This window comes from Clavelina lepadiformis, chromosome 8 (assembly GCF_947623445.1).
Source record: "Clavelina lepadiformis chromosome 8, kaClaLepa1.1, whole genome shotgun sequence".
NCBI lineage: Eukaryota > Metazoa > Chordata > Ascidiacea > Aplousobranchia > Clavelinidae > Clavelina > Clavelina lepadiformis.
The window spans coordinates 6,058,706-6,078,781 of NC_135247.1; the positions used below are offsets into that span (position 1 = coordinate 6,058,706).

General features: G+C 30.8%; 5 long non-coding RNA genes across 5 annotated transcripts; all 5 read left to right on the plus strand.

Moving 5' to 3' along the window:
* The first annotated feature begins 5,430 nt into the window (after positions 1-5,430).
* Positions 5,431-5,708, plus strand: LOC143469622 (uncharacterized). The gene is made up of 2 exons (XR_013119161.1): positions 5,431-5,516; positions 5,589-5,708. It is a non-coding gene; the product is annotated as an uncharacterized LOC143469622 (long non-coding RNA).
* A 5,143-nt stretch (positions 5,709-10,851) lies between these two features.
* On the plus strand, positions 10,852-11,129 carry LOC143469624 (uncharacterized). Its single transcript, XR_013119163.1, has 2 exons — positions 10,852-10,937; positions 11,010-11,129. It is a non-coding gene; the product is annotated as an uncharacterized LOC143469624 (long non-coding RNA).
* Positions 11,130-12,858: 1,729 nt separating this feature from the next.
* Positions 12,859-13,163, plus strand: LOC143469626 (uncharacterized). Its single transcript, XR_013119165.1, has 2 exons — positions 12,859-12,969; positions 13,044-13,163. It is a non-coding gene; the product is annotated as an uncharacterized LOC143469626 (long non-coding RNA).
* A 3,109-nt stretch (positions 13,164-16,272) lies between these two features.
* Positions 16,273-16,550, plus strand: LOC143469623 (uncharacterized). The gene is made up of 2 exons (XR_013119162.1): positions 16,273-16,358; positions 16,431-16,550. It is a non-coding gene; the product is annotated as an uncharacterized LOC143469623 (long non-coding RNA).
* Positions 16,551-18,279: 1,729 nt separating this feature from the next.
* Positions 18,280-18,584, plus strand: LOC143469314 (uncharacterized). Its single transcript, XR_013119099.1, has 2 exons — positions 18,280-18,390; positions 18,465-18,584. It is a non-coding gene; the product is annotated as an uncharacterized LOC143469314 (long non-coding RNA).
* Positions 18,585-20,076: the final 1,492 nt, after the last annotated feature.

Consider the following 20,076-nt stretch of genomic DNA (forward strand, 5'->3'; position numbering starts at 1 on the left):
GAACATATAGCAAATTGCACTGTAAAAATGTTTTGTAATTACATACTTAAATTCACAGTATATCAGAAATCATGATATACAGAAGTCATAATAGTTCTGATGATTTTTGATTGTGCAACAGAACAGTGCCAATTTAGGTTTACATATTATTTGCCAGTGCAGTTGTGTGAATCAGGCATGCCAATCATTTTTTAAACTTCAACTGTTGTAATTGCTATGGTCAACAATGTAATTAATCAATGTTATTGCTACAACATTTCATTTCAATTTATACCACTATTTTTATTGAACATGAAAATGCATCCACCAAACACATTTGAAACATAAGCCATATACAAAAATCCTTGAAGTTAACCCGTTTCCATAATAGATCTTCCCAGCTTGTTGACTAAAAACAAGCAACCAAAAAAAGATTCTAAATTAAGTTTCTTATACACAATTATATGCGTTTCATAATAATTTTCTTTGCTACCAACAGACTCTAATGAAAATTTCTAATTTACTACTATACTGGGGTGGTATTATGTCATAAAAAAAGTTTTTTACAGTTATTTTTTATCTTTAGGAATTAATGAATGCTCAGTTGGTTCTCATAACTGTCATCCAAATGCTACATGCACTAACCTTGTAGATGGATTCATTTGCACATGCAATGAATTTTTCGTTGGCGATGGAACCAATTGCACATGTATGTTGAAAGTATTTTTATTTTATGTGTGATTTGATTATAAATGTTTCAGCGCCAACTTTTCCACTTAACAGATGTTTGTGAACCAAATCCGTGTGGAGAAGAACACGAGTGTGTTGCTGTGAGTGATAATGTGCAAGGTTACACATGCAAGTGTGCTGATGGTTACTTCTATGATAACATCACCTGTATTGGTAAGTGCAGTTTTCTCATGCTGATAATGTCGTGCTTAAAAATGTAATAACTTGATCATACCATGGAAAGTTCTATTTTTGTTCAATTCCTTTAACGTGAAGGGCAAGTCCAAAACAAGTTGGCCACAAATGAAAGAGTAGTTGTCAGTAAATATACTGGAGAAAGGATTTGTACTAATATTTAGCGGTTAGGCGGTTACTGCCGCAAATAAGTGCAAAAACGCAAATTCATTGCTTAGTTATGATGAAAATGGCGGTTCTTACATTACAATAAAAGAAACAGTAGGGATGACTCATGTGTTTGGATCGAGTATGAATAAAACTTTATGTTGCCATAATTAAAGTGTACTTGAATGTATAACGAGAACATTTTGGGTTAAATAAGCCTAAACTAGCTTACCGTTGGTATACTTGTGTACTGAATATTCATGTAATTGTATTTTTTGAAAATATGTAGTGCTATGTAAATATGGTGTTGGGACTTGGGCACACTGATTGCACATAGAGCGTGGAGCGCACCTTGTTACTTTTGCGGTTTTGTACATTATCTCGACCTTAAATGTGTTGGTCTGTTCGGTTGCAGTAGGCCCAACTCTGTTCTTTTGAACTTACAAATGTTTATTAGTTGATCTTTTATCATAGGTTATCTCCGTTATAAGTTTGTTTAAGCTTAATTAAAGTATTGTGTTATGATACACTTCAACTTGTACCGGTTAATACAATCTAATCTACATGTATGCTAATCTACAGTAGAGCATAGTTTTGGTTGCTGGCTCTAGCCTGGACCTAATCTGGTACTAGTAACTGCAGTAAAAACAAGAATGTCATAATAGAAGGCCAAATTAGCCATACAATTTTGGAAATAACTGCTTAACTACTACGTCTACATGTTATCAAAAATCCATTTACCAGTATATTTATTGACAACTACTCTTTGATTTCAAACCTAATTGGTTTCGGACTTGCCCTTAACTTTAAGAATTTTGCTGAATAAGTTGCTTATTACTAGGGCGATTATTTTTTGACTTGTCAAAAAAAGTCAAAAATTTGTCAAATTTACAGCGTTAGGTCAAAAATTGTCAAAATTGTTTACAAAGTCAAAATTGTTTACAACTGCATTGTCGTGGTGTCATAGAGGTTGCACTGTAGGTGAAATTTTCATTTTACATTGTACACCTTGTAGCCTTTATACTGTTGTAAATGGCCCATTGTCTACTTATTGTGAATCAACTCTTGCTTCGGTTTTGCTTGAGATACTTCTTGTATCTTTAGTTTAGACAACTGTATTGAACAGTTTTTGTTGTGTCTTAGTTGCAGTTTTTTTTGTCAGTGATTTGTAATTAGCTCATTTCCCTTTTCAGAATAGGCTAGGTCTGTGTTCAGATTTTTGCCCTTCTTTACTATATATACAATAAATTTTAACTTTTTGTACAATAATGCATAATTTAACTACTTGAGTTCTTCATACGTCAAAATTTGTCAAAAAAAAGTTTTTTAATGTCAAAATTTGTCAAAGTTTTCAATTTTTAGGTCAAAAACTTTCGTTTTTTAGGTCAAAAAATAATCGCCCTACTTATTACAAATTATAGTTATTATTGTGTAATCTTTATTAGTGACCAACAAACTAAAATTTAAATTTTGAAACAACAATTATTCCATTTGGAATGATATTTAAATAAATTAACGTTTTTAAAAACAAACTGTATCGCATATATATATTATTTTTAAGCATTAAGTGTAACTTGTTGCAGTTTTGTTTATTTTAGTTTTTGGTTATAATATGACAAATACCATACATGTTTTGAAATTTAAAATTTTTTATCTTTAGAAACAAATGAATGCTCAGTTGGTTCTCATAACTGTCATCCAAATGCCACATGCACTGACCTTGTAGATGGATTCAATTGCACATGCAACGTATTTTTCATTGGCGATGGAACCAATTGCACAAGTATGTTGAAAGTTGTTATATTTTATGTGTGATCTGATTGTGGTTTTTTACGCTATTACTTTTCCACTTAACAGATGTTTGTGAACCAAATCCATGTGGAGAAGAACACGAGTGTGTTGCTGTCAGTGATAATGTGCAAGGTTACACATGCAAGTGTGCTGATGGTTACTTCTATGATAACATCACCTGTATTGGTAAGTACAGTTTTGTCATGCTGATGAAACGTGCTTAAAAATGTGATAACATGATCGTACAAAGGAAAGTTCTTTTCAGTTTAATTCTTTTAAGAATTTTGCTGAATAAGTTGTTTATTACAAATTATCGTTTCATTGTGTTATGTTTGTTTATGACGGATAGACTAAAAATTAAGTTTTGAAAAAATATGAATCCGTTTGGAATGATATTTAATTGAAATTAAGGTTTCATAAAATCAAAGTGTATCGACCAAATTATTTTTAAACGTTTAATGTAACTTGTTGCAGTATTGTTTTTGGTTATCATATGACAAAAACCATACATGTTTTGGAATTTGAAATTCTTTTGTGTTTAGAAATAAATGAATGCTCTGTTGGTTCTCATAACTGTCATCCAAATGCTACATGCACTGACCTTGTAGATGGATTCAATTGCACATGCAATGTATTTTTCAGTGGCGATGGAACCGATTGCACATGTATGTTGAAAGTTGTTATATTTTAGTGTGATCTGATTGTGGTTTTATAAGCTACTACTTTTCCACTTTTCAGATGTTTGTGAACTAAATCCGTGTGGAGAAGAACATGAATGTGTTGCTGTGAGTGATAATGTGCAAGGTTACACATGCAAGTGTGCTAATGGATACTTCTATGATAACATCACCTGTATTGGTAAGTGCAGTTTTGTCATACTGATAAAATCGTGCTTAAAATTGTGACAACATGATTGTAAATAGGAAAGTTTTTTTTAGTTTAATTTATTTAAGAATTATGTTGTATAAGTTGCTTATTACTAATTATAATTTTTATTGTGTTGTCTTTGTTTATGACCAATAGACTGAAAATTAATTTTTGAAAAAATATGAATCCGTTTGAAATGATATTTAATGAATTTATTGTTTTATAAAATTATGTTGGCCTAGTTATTTTTAAACGTTTAATGTAACTTGTTGCAGTATTGTTTTTGATTATCATATGACAAAAACCATACATGTTTTGGAATTTGAAATTCTTTTGTGTTTAGAAATAAATGGATGCTCAGTTGGTTCTCATAACTGTCATCCAAATGCTACATGCACTGACCTTGTAGATGGATTCAATTGCACATGCAATGAATTTTTCATTGGCGATGGAACCAATTGCACATGTATGTTGAAAGTTGTTATATTTTATGTGTGATCTGATTGTGGTTATTTAAGCTACTACTTTTCCACTTTTCAGATGTTTGTGAACCAAATCCATGCGGAGAAGAACATGAGTGTGTTGCTGTGAGTGATAATGTGCAAGGTTACACATGCAAGTGTGCTGATGGTTACTTCTATGATAACATCACCTGTATTGGTAAGTGCAGTTTTGTCATGCTGATGATATCATGCTTAAAAATGTGATAACATGATCGTAGAAAGTAAAGTTTTTTTCAGTTTAATTCTTTTAAGAATTTTCTGAATATGTTGCTTATTACAAATTATCGTTTTTATTGTGTTATGTTTTTTATGACAAATAAACTGAAAATTAAGTTTTGAAAAAGTATGTATCCGTTTGGAATGATATTTAATTGAAATTAACGTTTCATAAAATCAAAGTGTATCGACCAAATTATTTTTAAACGTTTAATGTAACTTGTTGCAGTATTGTTTTTGATTATCATATGACAAATACCATTCATGTTTTCGAATTTAAATTTTTTTTGTGTTTAGAAATTAATGAATGCTCAGTTGGTTCTCATAACTGTCATCCAAATGCTACATGCACTGATCTTGTAGATGGATTCAATTGCACATGCAATGAATTATTCATTGGCGATGGAACCAGTTGCACATGTATGTTGAAAGTTGTTATATTTTATGTGTGATATGATTGTGGTTATTTAAGCTATTACTTTTCCACTTTTCAGATGTTTGTGAACCAAATCCATGCGGAGAAGAACACGAGTGTGTTGCTGTGAGTGATAATGTGCAAGGTTACACATGCAAGTGTGCTGATGGTTACTTCTATGATAACATCACCTGTATTGGTAAGTGCAGTTTTGTCATGCTGATAAAGTCGTGCTTAAAAATGTTATAACATAATCGTACAAAGTAAAGTTTTTTTTGGATTAATTTATTTAAGATTTTTGTTGTGTAAGTTGCTTATTACAAATTATAATTGTTATTGTGTTATCTTTGTTTATGACGAATAGACTGAAAATTAATTGTTGAAAAAGTATGAATCCGTTTCGAATGATATTTAATGAAATTATTCTTTTATAAATTTATGTTGGCCAAGTTATTTTTAAACGTTTAATGTAACTTGTCGTAGTATTGTTTTTGGTCATCGTATGACAAATACCATACATGTTTTGGAATTTGAAATTCTTTTGTGTTTAGAAATAAATGGATGCTCAGTTGGTTCTCATAACTGTCATCCAAATGCTACATGCACTGATCTTGTAGATGGATTCAATTGCATATGCAATGAATTTTTCAGTGGTGATGGAACCAATTGCACAAGTATGTTGAAAGTATTTTTATTTTGTGTGATTTGATTATAAATATTTCAGCGCCAATTTTTCCACTTATCAGATGTTTGTGAACCAAATCCATGCGGAGAAGAACATGAATGTGTTGCTGTGAGTGAAAATGTGCAAAGTTACACATGCAAGTGTGCTGATGGTTACTTCTATGATAACATCACCTGTATTGGTAAGTGCAGTTTTGTCATGCTGATAAAATTGTGCTTAAAAATGTGATAACATGATCGTACAAAGTAAAGTTTTTTTCAGTTTAATTTTTTTAAGAATTTTGCTGAACATGTTGCTTATTACAAATTGTCGTTTTTATTGTGTTATGTTTTTTTATGACGAATAGACTTAAAATTAAGTTTTGAAAAAGTATGAATGCGTTTGGAATGATACTTAATTGAAATTAACGTTTCATAAAATCAAAGTGTATCGACCAAATTATTTTTAAACGTTTAATGTAACTTGTTGCAGTATTGTTTTTGATTATCATATGACAAATACCATTAATGCTTTGGAATTTGAAATTCTTTTGTGTTTAGAAATAAATGGATGCTCAGTTGGTTCTCATAACTGTCATCCAAATGCTACATGCACTGACCTTGTAGATGGATTCAATTGCACATGCAATGAATTTTTCATTGGCGATGGAACCAATTGCTCATGTATGTTGACAGTTGTTATATTTTATATGTGATCTGATTGTGGTTATTTAAGCTATTACTTTTCCACTTTTCAGATGTTTGTGAACCAAATCCGTGCGGAGAAGAACATGAGTGTGTTGCTGTGAGTGATAATGTGCAAGGTTACACGTGCAAGTGTGCTGAAGTTTACTTCTATGACAATACGACCTGCATTGGTAAGCTTGTGCAAGCTTGCAGGAAATTGTTGTTTTAAATACTTAAGAATTTTTCTCATTAATTAGGAAATCTTTTTCATGTTTGGTTTGGTATTTTTCTACGTTTTCAATGCTCAGGAAACTAAACAATTTTCTTAAAGAAACTGTGTGTGCTTAAAGTCTTTTTGTTGGTAACATTACATCAAGATAAAACCCTTAAATTACTTGTTGTTATTTAATGAAATTAAGAGTTTATAAGCACCATAGTACTGGTTTGGCCAGTTTTAAATAGTTGGATTAAACTTGATGCAGTATTGTTTCCTGGAGTGTGTGTTAATAAAATGACTACTTTGATGCTATTTATGGCATTTTGTCCTGTTTTGTGTTTAGAAATAAATGGATGCTCAGTTGGTTCTCATAACTGTCATCCAAATGCTACATGCACTGACCTTGTAGATGGATTCAATTGCACATGCAATGAATTTTTCATTGGCGATGGAACCAATTGCACATGTATGTTGAAAGTACTTTTATTTTATGTGTGATTTGATTATAAATGTTTAAGCTACTACTTTTCCACTTTCCAGATGTTTGTGAACCAAATCCATGCGGAGAAGAACACGAGTGTGTTGCTGTGAGTGATAATGTGCAAGGCTACACATGCAAGTGTGCTGATGGTTACTTCTATGATAACATCACCTGTATTGGTAAGTACAGTTTTGTCATGCTGATGATATCGTGCTTAAAAATGTGATAACATGATCGTAGAAAGTAAAGTTTTTTTCAGTTTAATTCTTTTAAGAATTTTCTGAATATGTTGCTTATTACAAATTATAATTTTTATTGTGTTATGTTTTTTATGACAAATAAACTGAAAATTAAGTTTTGAAAAAGTATGTATCCGTTTGGAATGATATTTAATTGAAATTAACGTTTCATAAAATCAAAGTGTATCGACCAAATTATTTTTAAATGTTTAATGTAACTTGTTGCAGTACTGTTTTTGATTATCATATGACAAATACCATTCATGCTTTGGAATTTGAAATTCTTTTGTGTTTAGAAATAAATGGATGCTCAGTTGGTTCTCATAACTGTCATCCAAATGCTACATGCACTGATCTTGTAGATGGATTCAATTGCACATGCAATGAATTTTTCATTGGTGATGGAACCAATTGCACATGTATGTTGAAAGTTGTTATATTTTATGTGTGATATGATTGTGGTTATTTAAGCTATTACTTTTCCACTTTTCAGATGTTTGTGAACCAAATCCATGCGGAGAAGAACACGAGTGTGTTGCTGTGAGTGATAATGTGCAAGGTTACACATGCAAGTGTGCTGATGGTTACTTCTATGATAACATCACCTGTATTGGTAAGTGCAGTTTTGTCATGCTGATAAAATCGTGCTTAAAAATGTTATAACATGATCGTACAAAGTAAAGTTTTTTTCAGTTTAATTTATTTAAGAATTTTGTTGTGTAAGTTGCTTATTACAAATTATAATTTTTATTGTGTTAATTTTGTTTATGACCAATAGACTGAAAATTAAGTTTTGAAAAAGTATGTATCCGTTTGGAATGATATTTAATTGAAATTAACGTTTCATAAAATCAAAGTGTATCGACCAAATTATTTTTAAACGTTTAATGTAACTTGTTGCATTATTGTTTTTGGTTATCATATGACAAATACCATTCATATTTTGGAATTTGAAATTATTTTGTTTTTAGAAATAAATGGATGCTCAGTTGGTTCTCATAACTGTCATCCAAATGCTACATGCACTGACCTTGTAGATGGATTCAATTGCACATGCAATGTATTTTTCCGTGGCGATGGAACCGATTGCACATGTATGTTGAAAGTTGTTATATTTTAGTGTGATCTGATTGTGGTTTTATAAGCTACTACTTTTCCACTTTTCAGATGTTTGTGAACCAAATCCGTGCGGAGAAGAACATGAATGTGTTGCTGTGAGTGATAATGTGCAAGGTTACACATGCAAGTGTGCTAATGAATACTTCTATGATAACATCACCTGTATTGGTAAGTGCAGTTTTGTCATACTGATAAAATCGTGCTTAAAATTGTGACAACATGATTGTAAATAGGAAAGTTTTTTTTAGTTTAATTTATTTAAGAATTATGTTGTATAAGTTGCTTATTACTAATTATAATTTTTATTGTGTTGTCTTTGTTTATGACCAATAGACTGAAAATTAATTTTTGAAAAAATATGAATCCGTTTGAAATGATATTTAATGAATTTATTGTTTTATAAAATTATGTTGGCCTAGTTATTTTTAAACGTTTAATGTAACTTGTTGCAGTATTGTTTTTGATTATCATATGACAAAAACCATACATGTTTTGGAATTTGAAATTCTTTTGTGTTTAGAAATAAATGGATGCTCAGTTGGTTCTCATAACTGTCATCCAAATGCTACATGCACTGACCTTGTAGATGGATTCAATTGCACATGCAATGAATTTTTCATTGGCGATGGAACCAATTGCACATGTATGTTGAAAGTTGTTATATTTTATGTGTGATCTGATTGTGGTTATTTAAGCTACTACTTTTCCACTTTTCAGATGTTTGTGAACCAAATCCATGTGGAGAAGAACACGAGTGTGTTGCTGTGAGTGATAATGTGCAAGGTTACACATGCAAGTGTGCTGGTGGTTACTTCTATGACAATACCACTTGTATTGGTAAGCTTGTGCAAGCTTGCAGGAAATTGTTGTTTTAAAGACTTAAGAATTATTTCTCATTAATTAGGAAAACTTTTTAATGCTTGATTTGGTACTTTTCTACATTTTCAATTCCCAGGGAACTAAACGATTTTTTGAAAGAAACTGTGTGTGTTCAAAGTGTTTTTGTTGATAACAATAGATAAAGATGAAACCCATAAATTAATTATTATTATGTAATGAAAGAGTACTGTTTAATGAAATTTATAGTTTGTAAGCACAATAGTACTGGTTTGGCCAGTTATAAATGGTTCGATTTAATTTGTTGCAATATTGTTGCCTTGAATATGTGTTAATAAAATAACTACTTCGATGCTATTTATGGCATTTTGTCCTGTTTTGTTTTAGAAGTGAATGATTGCTCAGTTGGTTCTCATAACTGTCATCCAAATGCTACATGTACTGACCTTGTAGATGGATTCAATTGCACATGCAATGGATTTTTCATTGGCGATGGAACCAATTGCACAAGTATGTTGAAAGTTGTTATATTTTAAGTGTGATCTGATTGTGGTTTTTTAAGCTATTACTTTTCCACTTAACAGATGTTTGTGAACCAAATCCATGTGGAGAAGAACACGAGTGTGTTGCTGTGAGTGATAATGTGCAAGGTTACACATGCAAGTGTGCTGATGGTTACTTCTATGATAACATCACCTGTATTGGTAAGTGCAGTTTTGTCATGCTGATGATATCATGCTTAAAAATGTGATAACATGATCGTAGAAAGTAAAGTTTTTTTCAGTTTAATTCTTTTAAGAATTTTCTGAATATGTTGCTTATTACAAATTATCGTTTTTATTGTGTTATGTTTTTTATGACAAATAAACTGAAAATTAAGTTTTGAAAAAGTATGTATCCGTTTGGAATGATATTTAATTGAAATTAACGTTTCATAAAATCAAAGTGTATCGACCAAATTATTTTTAAACGTTTAATGTAACTTGTTGCAGTATTGTTTTTGATTATCATATGACAAATACCATTCATGTTTTCGAATTTAAATTTTTTTTGTGTTTAGAAATTAATGAATGCTCAGTTGGTTCTCATAACTGTCATCCAAATGCTACATGCACTGATCTTGTAGATGGATTCAATTGCACATGCAATGAATTATTCATTGGCGATGGAACCAGTTGCACATGTATGTTGAAAGTTGTTATATTTTATGTGTGATATGATTGTGGTTATTTAAGCTATTACTTTTCCACTTTTCAGATGTTTGTGAACCAAATCCATGCGGAGAAGAACACGAGTGTGTTGCTGTGAGTGATAATGTGCAAGGTTACACATGCAAGTGTGCTGATGGTTACTTCTATGATAACATCACCTGTATTGGTAAGTGCAGTTTTGTCATGCTGATAAAGTCGTGCTTAAAAATGTTATAACATAATCGTACAAAGTAAAGTTTTTTTTGGATTAATTTATTTAAGATTTTTGTTGTGTAAGTTGCTTATTACAAATTATAATTGTTATTGTGTTATCTTTGTTTATGACGAATAGACTGAAAATTAATTGTTGAAAAAGTATGAATCCGTTTCGAATGATATTTAATGAAATTATTCTTTTATAAATTTATGTTGGCCAAGTTATTTTTAAACGTTTAATGTAACTTGTCGTAGTATTGTTTTTGGTCATCGTATGACAAATACCATACATGTTTTGGAATTTGAAATTCTTTTGTGTTTAGAAATAAATGGATGCTCAGTTGGTTCTCATAACTGTCATCCAAATGCTACATGCACTGATCTTGTAGATGGATTCAATTGCATATGCAATGAATTTTTCAGTGGTGATGGAACCAATTGCACAAGTATGTTGAAAGTATTTTTATTTTGTGTGATTTGATTATAAATATTTCAGCGCCAATTTTTCCACTTATCAGATGTTTGTGAACCAAATCCATGCGGAGAAGAACATGAATGTGTTGCTGTGAGTGAAAATGTGCAAAGTTACACATGCAAGTGTGCTGATGGTTACTTCTATGATAACATCACCTGTATTGGTAAGTGCAGTTTTGTCATGCTGATAAAATTGTGCTTAAAAATGTGATAACATGATCGTACAAAGTAAAGTTTTTTTCAGTTTAATTTTTTTAAGAATTTTGCTGAACATGTTGCTTATTACAAATTGTCGTTTTTATTGTGTTATGTTTTTTTATGACGAATAGACTTAAAATTAAGTTTTGAAAAAGTATGAATGCGTTTGGAATGATACTTAATTGAAATTAACGTTTCATAAAATCAAAGTGTATCGACCAAATTATTTTTAAACGTTTAATGTAACTTGTTGCAGTATTGTTTTTGATTATCATATGACAAATACCATTAATGCTTTGGAATTTGAAATTCTTTTGTGTTTAGAAATAAATGGATGCTCAGTTGGTTCTCATAACTGTCATCCAAATGCTACATGCACTGACCTTGTAGATGGATTCAATTGCACATGCAATGAATTTTTCATTGGCGATGGAACCAATTGCTCATGTATGTTGACAGTTGTTATATTTTATATGTGATCTGATTGTGGTTATTTAAGCTATTACTTTTCCACTTTTCAGATGTTTGTGAACCAAATCCGTGCGGAGAAGAACATGAGTGTGTTGCTGTGAGTGATAATGTGCAAGGTTACACGTGCAAGTGTGCTGAAGTTTACTTCTATGACAATACGACCTGCATTGGTAAGCTTGTGCAAGCTTGCAGGAAATTGTTGTTTTAAATACTTAAGAATTTTTCTCATTAATTAGGAAATCTTTTTCATGTTTGGTTTGGTATTTTTCTACGTTTTCAATGCTCAGGAAACTAAACAATTTTCTTAAAGAAACTGTGTGTGCTTAAAGTCTTTTTGTTGGTAACATTACATCAAGATAAAACCCTTAAATTACTTGTTGTTATTTAATGAAATTAAGAGTTTATAAGCACCATAGTACTGGTTTGGCCAGTTTTAAATAGTTGGATTAAACTTGATGCAGTATTGTTTCCTGGAGTGTGTGTTAATAAAATGACTACTTTGATGCTATTTATGGCATTTTGTCCTGTTTTGTGTTTAGAAATAAATGGATGCTCAGTTGGTTCTCATAACTGTCATCCAAATGCTACATGCACTGACCTTGTAGATGGATTCAATTGCACATGCAATGAATTTTTCATTGGCGATGGAACCAATTGCACATGTATGTTGAAAGTACTTTTATTTTATGTGTGATTTGATTATAAATGTTTAAGCTACTACTTTTCCACTTTCCAGATGTTTGTGAACCAAATCCATGCGGAGAAGAACACGAGTGTGTTGCTGTGAGTGATAATGTGCAAGGTTACACATGCAAGTGTGCTGATGGTTACTTCTATGATAACATCACCTGTATTGGTAAGTACAGTTTTGTCATGCTGATGATATCGTGCTTAAAAATGTGATAACATGATCGTAGAAAGTAAAGTTTTTTTCAGTTTAATTCTTTTAAGAATTTTCTGAATATGTTGCTTATTACAAATTATAATTTTTATTGTGTTATGTTTTTTATGACAAATAAACTGAAAATTAAGTTTTGAAAAAGTATGTATCCGTTTGGAATGATATTTAATTGAAATTAACGTTTCATAAAATCAAAGTGTATCGACCAAATTATTTTTAAATGTTTAATGTAACTTGTTGCAGTACTGTTTTTGATTATCATATGACAAATACCATTCATGCTTTGGAATTTGAAATTCTTTTGTGTTTAGAAATAAATGGATGCTCAGTTGGTTCTCATAACTGTCATCCAAATGCTACATGCACTGATCTTGTAGATGGATTCAATTGCACATGCAATGAATTTTTCATTGGTGATGGAACCAATTGCACATGTATGTTGAAAGTTGTTATATTTTATGTGTGATATGATTGTGGTTATTTAAGCTATTACTTTTCCACTTTTCAGATGTTTGTGAACCAAATCCATGTGGAGAAGAACACGAGTGTGTTGCTGTGAGTGATAATGTGCAAGGTTACACATGCAAGTGTGCTGATGGTTACTTCTATGATAACATCACCTGTATTGGTAAGTGCAGTTTTGTCATGCTGATAAAATCGTGCTTAAAAATGTTATAACATGATCGTACAAAGTAAAGTTTTTTTCAGTTTAATTTATTTAAGAATTTTGTTGTGTAAGTTGCTTATTACAAATTATAATTTTTATTGTGTTAATTTTGTTTATGACCAATAGACTGAAAATTAAGTTTTGAAAAAGTATGTATCCGTTTGGAATGATATTTAATTGAAATTAACGTTTCATAAAATCAAAGTGTATCGACCAAATTATTTTTAAACGTTTAATGTAACTTGTTGCATTATTGTTTTTGGTTATCATATGACAAATACCATTCATATTTTGGAATTTGAAATTATTTTGTTTTTAGAAATAAATGGATGCTCAGTTGGTTCTCATAACTGTCATCCAAATGCTACATGCACTGACCTTGTAGATGGATTCAATTGCACATGCAATGTATTTTTCCGTGGCGATGGAACCGATTGCACATGTATGTTGAAAGTTGTTATATTTTAGTGTGATCTGATTGTGGTTTTATAAGCTACTACTTTTCCACTTTTCAGATGTTTGTGAACCAAATCCGTGCGGAGAAGAACATGAATGTGTTGCTGTGAGTGATAATGTGCAAGGTTACACATGCAAGTGTGCTAATGAATACTTCTATGATAACATCACCTGTATTGGTAAGTGCAGTTTTGTCATACTGATAAAATCGTGCTTAAAATTGTGACAACATGATTGTAAATAGGAAAGTTTTTTTTAGTTTAATTTATTTAAGAATTATGTTGTATAAGTTGCTTATTACTAATTATAATTTTTATTGTGTTGTCTTTGTTTATGACCAATAGACTGAAAATTAATTTTTGAAAAAATATGAATCCGTTTGAAATGATATTTAATGAATTTATTGTTTTATAAAATTATGTTGGCCTAGTTATTTTTAAACGTTTAATGTAACTTGTTGCAGTATTGTTTTTGATTATCATATGACAAAAACCATACATGTTTTGGAATTTGAAATTCTTTTGTGTTTAGAAATAAATGGATGCTCAGTTGGTTCTCATAACTGTCATCCAAATGCTACATGCACTGACCTTGTAGATGGATTCAATTGCACATGCAATGAATTTTTCATTGGCGATGGAACCAATTGCACATGTATGTTGAAAGTTGTTATATTTTATGTGTGATCTGATTGTGGTTATTTAAGCTACTACTTTTCCACTTTTCAGATGTTTGTGAACCAAATCCATGTGGAGAAGAACACGAGTGTGTTGCTGTGAGTGATAATGTGCAAGGTTACACATGCAAGTGTGCTGGTGGTTACTTCTATGACAATACCACTTGTATTGGTAAGCTTGTGCAAGCTTGCAGGAAATTGTTGTTTTAAAGACTTAAGAATTATTTCTCATTAATTAGGAAAACTTTTTAATGCTTGATTTGGTACTTTTCTACATTTTCAATTCCCAGGGAACTAAACGATTTTTTGAAAGAAACTGTGTGTGTTCAAAGTGTTTTTGTTGATAACAATAGATAAAGATGAAACCCATAAATTAATTATTATTATGTAATGAAAGAGTACTGTTTAATGAAATTTATAGTTTGTAAGCACAATAGTACTGGTTTGGCCAGTTATAAATGGTTCGATTTAATTTGTTGCAATATTGTTGCCTTGAATATGTGTTAATAAAATAACTACTTCGATGCTATTTATGGCATTTTGTCCTGTTTTGTTTTAGAAGTGAATGATTGCTCAGTTGGTTCTCATAACTGTCATCCAAATGCTACATGTACTGACCTTGTAGATGGATTCAATTGCACATGCAATGGATTTTTCATTGGCGATGGAACCAATTGCACAAGTATGTTGAAAGTTGTTATATTTTAAGTGTGATCTGATTGTGGTTTTTTAAGCTATTACTTTTCCACTTAACAGATGTTTGTGAACCAAATCCATGTGGAGAAGAACACGAGTGTGTTGCTGTCAGTGATAATGTGCAAGGTTACACATGCAAGTGTGCTGATGGTTACTTCTATGATAACATCACCTGTATTGGTAAGTGCAGTTTTGTCATGCTGATGATATCATGCTTAAAAATGTGATAACATGATCGTAGAAAGTAAAGTTTTTTTCAGTTTAATTCTTTTAAGAATTTTCTGAATATGTTGCTTATTACAAATTATCGTTTTTATTGTGTTATGTTTTTTATGACAAATAAACTGAAAATTAAGTTTTGAAAAAGTATGTATCCGTTTGGAATGATATTTAATTGAAATTAACGTTTCATAAAATCAAAGTGTATCGACCAAATTATTTTTAAACGTTTAATGTAACTTGTTGCAGTATTGTTTTTGATTATCATATGACAAATACCATTCATGTTTTCGAATTTAAATTTTTTTTGTGTTTAGAAATTAATGAATGCTCAGTTGGTTCTCATAACTGTCATCCAAATGCTACATGCACTGATCTTGTAGATGGATTCAATTGCACATGCAATGAATTATTCATTGGCGATGGAACCAGTTGCACATGTATGTTGAAAGTTGTTATATTTTATGTGTGATATGATTGTGGTTATTTAAGCTATTACTTTTCCACTTTTCAGATGTTTGTGAACCAAATCCATGCGGAGAAGAACACGAGTGTGTTGCTGTGAGTGATAATGTGCAAGGTTACACATGCAAGTGTGCTGATGGTTACTTCTATGATAACATCACCTGTATTGGTAAGTGCAGTTTTGTCATGCTGATAAAGTCGTGCTTAAAAATGTTATAACATAATCGTACAAAGTAAAGTTTTTTTTGGATTAATTTATTTAAGATTTTTGTTGTGTAAGTTGCTTATTACAAATTATAATTGTTATTGTGTTATCTTTGTTTATGACGAATAGACTGAAAATTAATTGTTGAAAAAGTATGAATCCGTTTCGAATGATATTTAATGAAATTATTCTTTTATAAATTTATGTTGGCCAAGTTATTTTTAAACGTTTAATGTAACTTGTCGTAGTATTGTTTTTGGTCATCGTATGACAAATACCATACATGTTTTGGAATTTGAAATTCTTTTGTGTTTAGAAATAAATGGATGCTCAGTTGGTTCTCATAACTGTCATCCAAATGCTACATGCACTGATCTTGTAGATGGATTCAATTGCATATGCAATGAATTTTTCAGTGGTGATGGAACCAATTGCACAAGTATGTTGAAAGTATTTTTATTTTGTGTGATTTGATTATAAATATTTCAGCGCCAATTTTTCCACTTATCAGATGTTTGTGAACCAAATCCATGCGGAGAAGAACATGAATGTGTTGCTGTGAGTGAAAATGTGCAAAGTTACACATGCAAGTGTGCTGATGGTTACTTCTATGATAACATCACCTGTATTGGTAAGTGCAGTTTTGTCATGCTGATAAAATTGTGCTTAAAAATGTGATAACATGATCGTACAAAGTAAAGTTTTTTTCAGTTTAATTTTTTTAAGAATTTTGCTGAACATGTTGCTTATTACAAATTGTCGTTTTTATTGTGTTATGTTTTTTTATGACGAATAGACTTAAAATTAAGTTTTGAAAAAGTATGAATGCGTTTGGAATGATACTTAATTGAAATTAACGTTTCATAAAATCAAAGTGTATCGACCAAATTATTTTTAAACGTTTAATGTAACTTGTTGCAGTATTGTTTTTGATTATCATATGACAAATACCATTAATGCTTTGGAATTTGAAATTCTTTTGTGTTTAGAAATAAATGGATGCTCAGTTGGTTCTCATAACTGTCATCCAAATGCTACATGCACTGACCTTGTAGATGGATTCAATTGCACATGCAATGAATTTTTCATTGGCGATGGAACCAATTGCTCATGTATGTTGACAGTTGTTATATTTTATATGTGATCTGATTGTGGTTATTTAAGCTATTACTTTTCCACTTTTCAGATGTTTGTGAACCAAATCCGTGCGGAGAAGAACATGAGTGTGTTGCTGTGAGTGATAATGTGCAAGGTTACACGTGCAAGTGTGCTGAAGTTTACTTCTATGACAATACGACCTGCATTGGTAAGCTTGTGCAAGCTTGCAGGAAATTGTTGTTTTAAATACTTAAGAATTTTTCTCATTAATTAGGAAATCTTTTTCATGTTTGGTTTGGTATTTTTCTACGTTTTCAATGCTCAGCAAACTAAACAATTTTCTTAAAGAAACTGTGTGTGCTTAAAGTCTTTTTGTTGGTAACATTACATCAAGATAAAACCCTTAAATTACTTGTTGTTATTTAATGAAATTAAGAGTTTATAAGCACCATAGTACTGGTTTGGCCAGTTTTAAATAGTTGGATTAAACTTGATGCAGTATTGTTTCCTGGAGTGTGTGTTAATAAAATGACTACTTTGATGCTATTTATGGCATTTTGTCCTGTTTTGTGTTTAGAAATAAATGGATGCTCAGTTGGTTCTCATAACTGTCATCCAAATGCTACATGCACTGACCTTGTAGATGGATTCAATTGCACATGCAATGAATTTTTCATTGGCGATGGAACCAATTGCACATGTATGTTGAAAGTACTTTTATTTTATGTGTGATTTGATTATAAATGTTTAAGCTACTACTTTTCCACTTTCCAGATGTTTGTGAACCAAATCCATGCGGAGAAGAACACGAGTGTGTTGCTGTGAGTGATAATGTGCAAGGTTACACATGCAAGTGTGCTGATGGTTACTTCTATGATAACATCACCTGTATTGGTAAGTACAGTTTTGTCATGCTGATGATATCGTGCTTAAAAATGTGATAACATGATCGTAGAAAGTAAAGTTTTTTTCAGTTTAATTCTTTTAAGAATTTTCTGAATATGTTGCTTATTACAAATTATAATTTTTATTGTGTTATGTTTTTTATGACAAATAAACTGAAAATTAAGTTTTGAAAAAGTATGTATCCGTTTGGAATGATATTTAATTGAAATTAACGTTTCATAAAATCAAAGTGTATCGACCAAATTATTTTTAAATGTTTAATGTAACTTGTTGCAGTACTGTTTTTGATTATCATATGACAAATACCATTCATGCTTTGGAATTTGAAATTCTTTTGTGTTTAGAAATAAATGGATGCTCAGTTGGTTCTCATAACTGTCATCCAAATGCTACATGCACTGATCTTGTAGATGGATTCAATTGCACATGCAATGAATTTTTCATTGGTGATGGAACCAATTGCACATGTATGTTGAAAGTTGTTATATTTTATGTGTGATATGATTGTGGTTATTTAAGCTATTACTTTTCCACTTTTCAGATGTTTGTGAACCAAATCCATGTGGAGAAGAACACGAGTGTGTTGCTGTGAGTGATAATGTGCAAGGTTACACATGCAAGTGTGCTGATGGTTACTTCTATGATAACATCACCTGTATTGGTAAGTGCAGTTTTGTCATGCTGATAAAATCGTGCTTAAAAATGTTATAACATGATCGTACAAAGTAAAGTTTTTTTCAGTTTAATTTATTTAAGAATTTTGTTGTGTAAGTTGCTTATTACAAATTATAATTTTTATTGTGTTAATTTTGTTTATGACCAATAGACTGAAAATTAAGTTTTGAAAAAGTATGTATCCGTTTGGAATGATATTTAATTGAAATTAACGTTTCATAAAATCAAAGTGTATCGACCAAATTATTTTTAAACGTTTAATGTAACTTGTTGCATTATTGTTTTTGGTTATCATATGACAAATACCATTCATATTTTGGAATTTGAAATTATTTTGTTTTTAGAAATAAATGGATGCTCAGTTGGTTCTCATAACTGTCATCCAAATGCTACATGCACTGACCTTGTAGATGGATTCAATTGCACATGCAATGTATTTTTCCGTGGCGATGGAACCGATTGCACATGTATGTTGAAAGTTGTTATATTTTAGTGTGATCTGATTGTGGTTTTATAAGCTACTACTTTTCCACTTTTCAGATGTTTGTGAACCAAATCCGTGCGGAGAAGAACATGAATGTGTTGCTGTGAGTGATAATGTGCAAGGTTACACATGCAAGTGTGCTAATGAATACTTCTATGATAACATCACCTGTATTGGTAAGTGCAGTTTTGTCATACTGATAAAATCGTGCTTAAAATTGTGACAACATGATTGTAAATAGGAAAGTTTTTTTTTAGTTTAATTTATTTAAGAATTATGTTGTATAAGTTGCTTATTACTAATTATAATTTTTATTGTGTTGTCTTTGTTTATGACCAATAGACTGAAAATTAATTTTTGAAAAAATATGAATCCGTTTGAAATGATATTTAATGAATTTATTGTTTTATAAAATTATGTTGGCCTAGTTATTTTTAAACGTTTAATGTAACTTGTTGCAGTATTGTTTTTGATTATCATATGACAAAAACCATACATGTTTTGGAATTTGAAATTCTTTTGTGTTTAGAAATAAATGGATGCTCAGTTGGTTCTCATAACTGTCATCCAAATGCTACATGCACTGACCTTGTAGATGGATTCAATTGCACATGCAATGAATTTTTCATTGGCGATGGAACCAATTGCACATGTATGTTGAAAGTTGTTATATTTTATGTGTGATCTGATTGTGGTTATTTAAGCTACTACTTTTCCACTTTTCAGATGTTTGTGAACCAAATCCATGCGGAGAAGAACATGAGTGTGTTGCTGTGAGTGATAATGTGCAAGGTTACACATGCAAGTGTGCTAGTGGTTACTTCTATGACAATACCACTTGTATTGGTAAGCTTGTGCAAGCTTGCAGAAAATTGTTGTTTTAGAGACTTAAGAATTATTTCTCATTAATTAGGAAAACTTTTTAATGCTTGATTTGGTACTTTTCTACATTTTCAATTCCCAGGGAACTAAACGATTTTTTGAAAGAAACTGT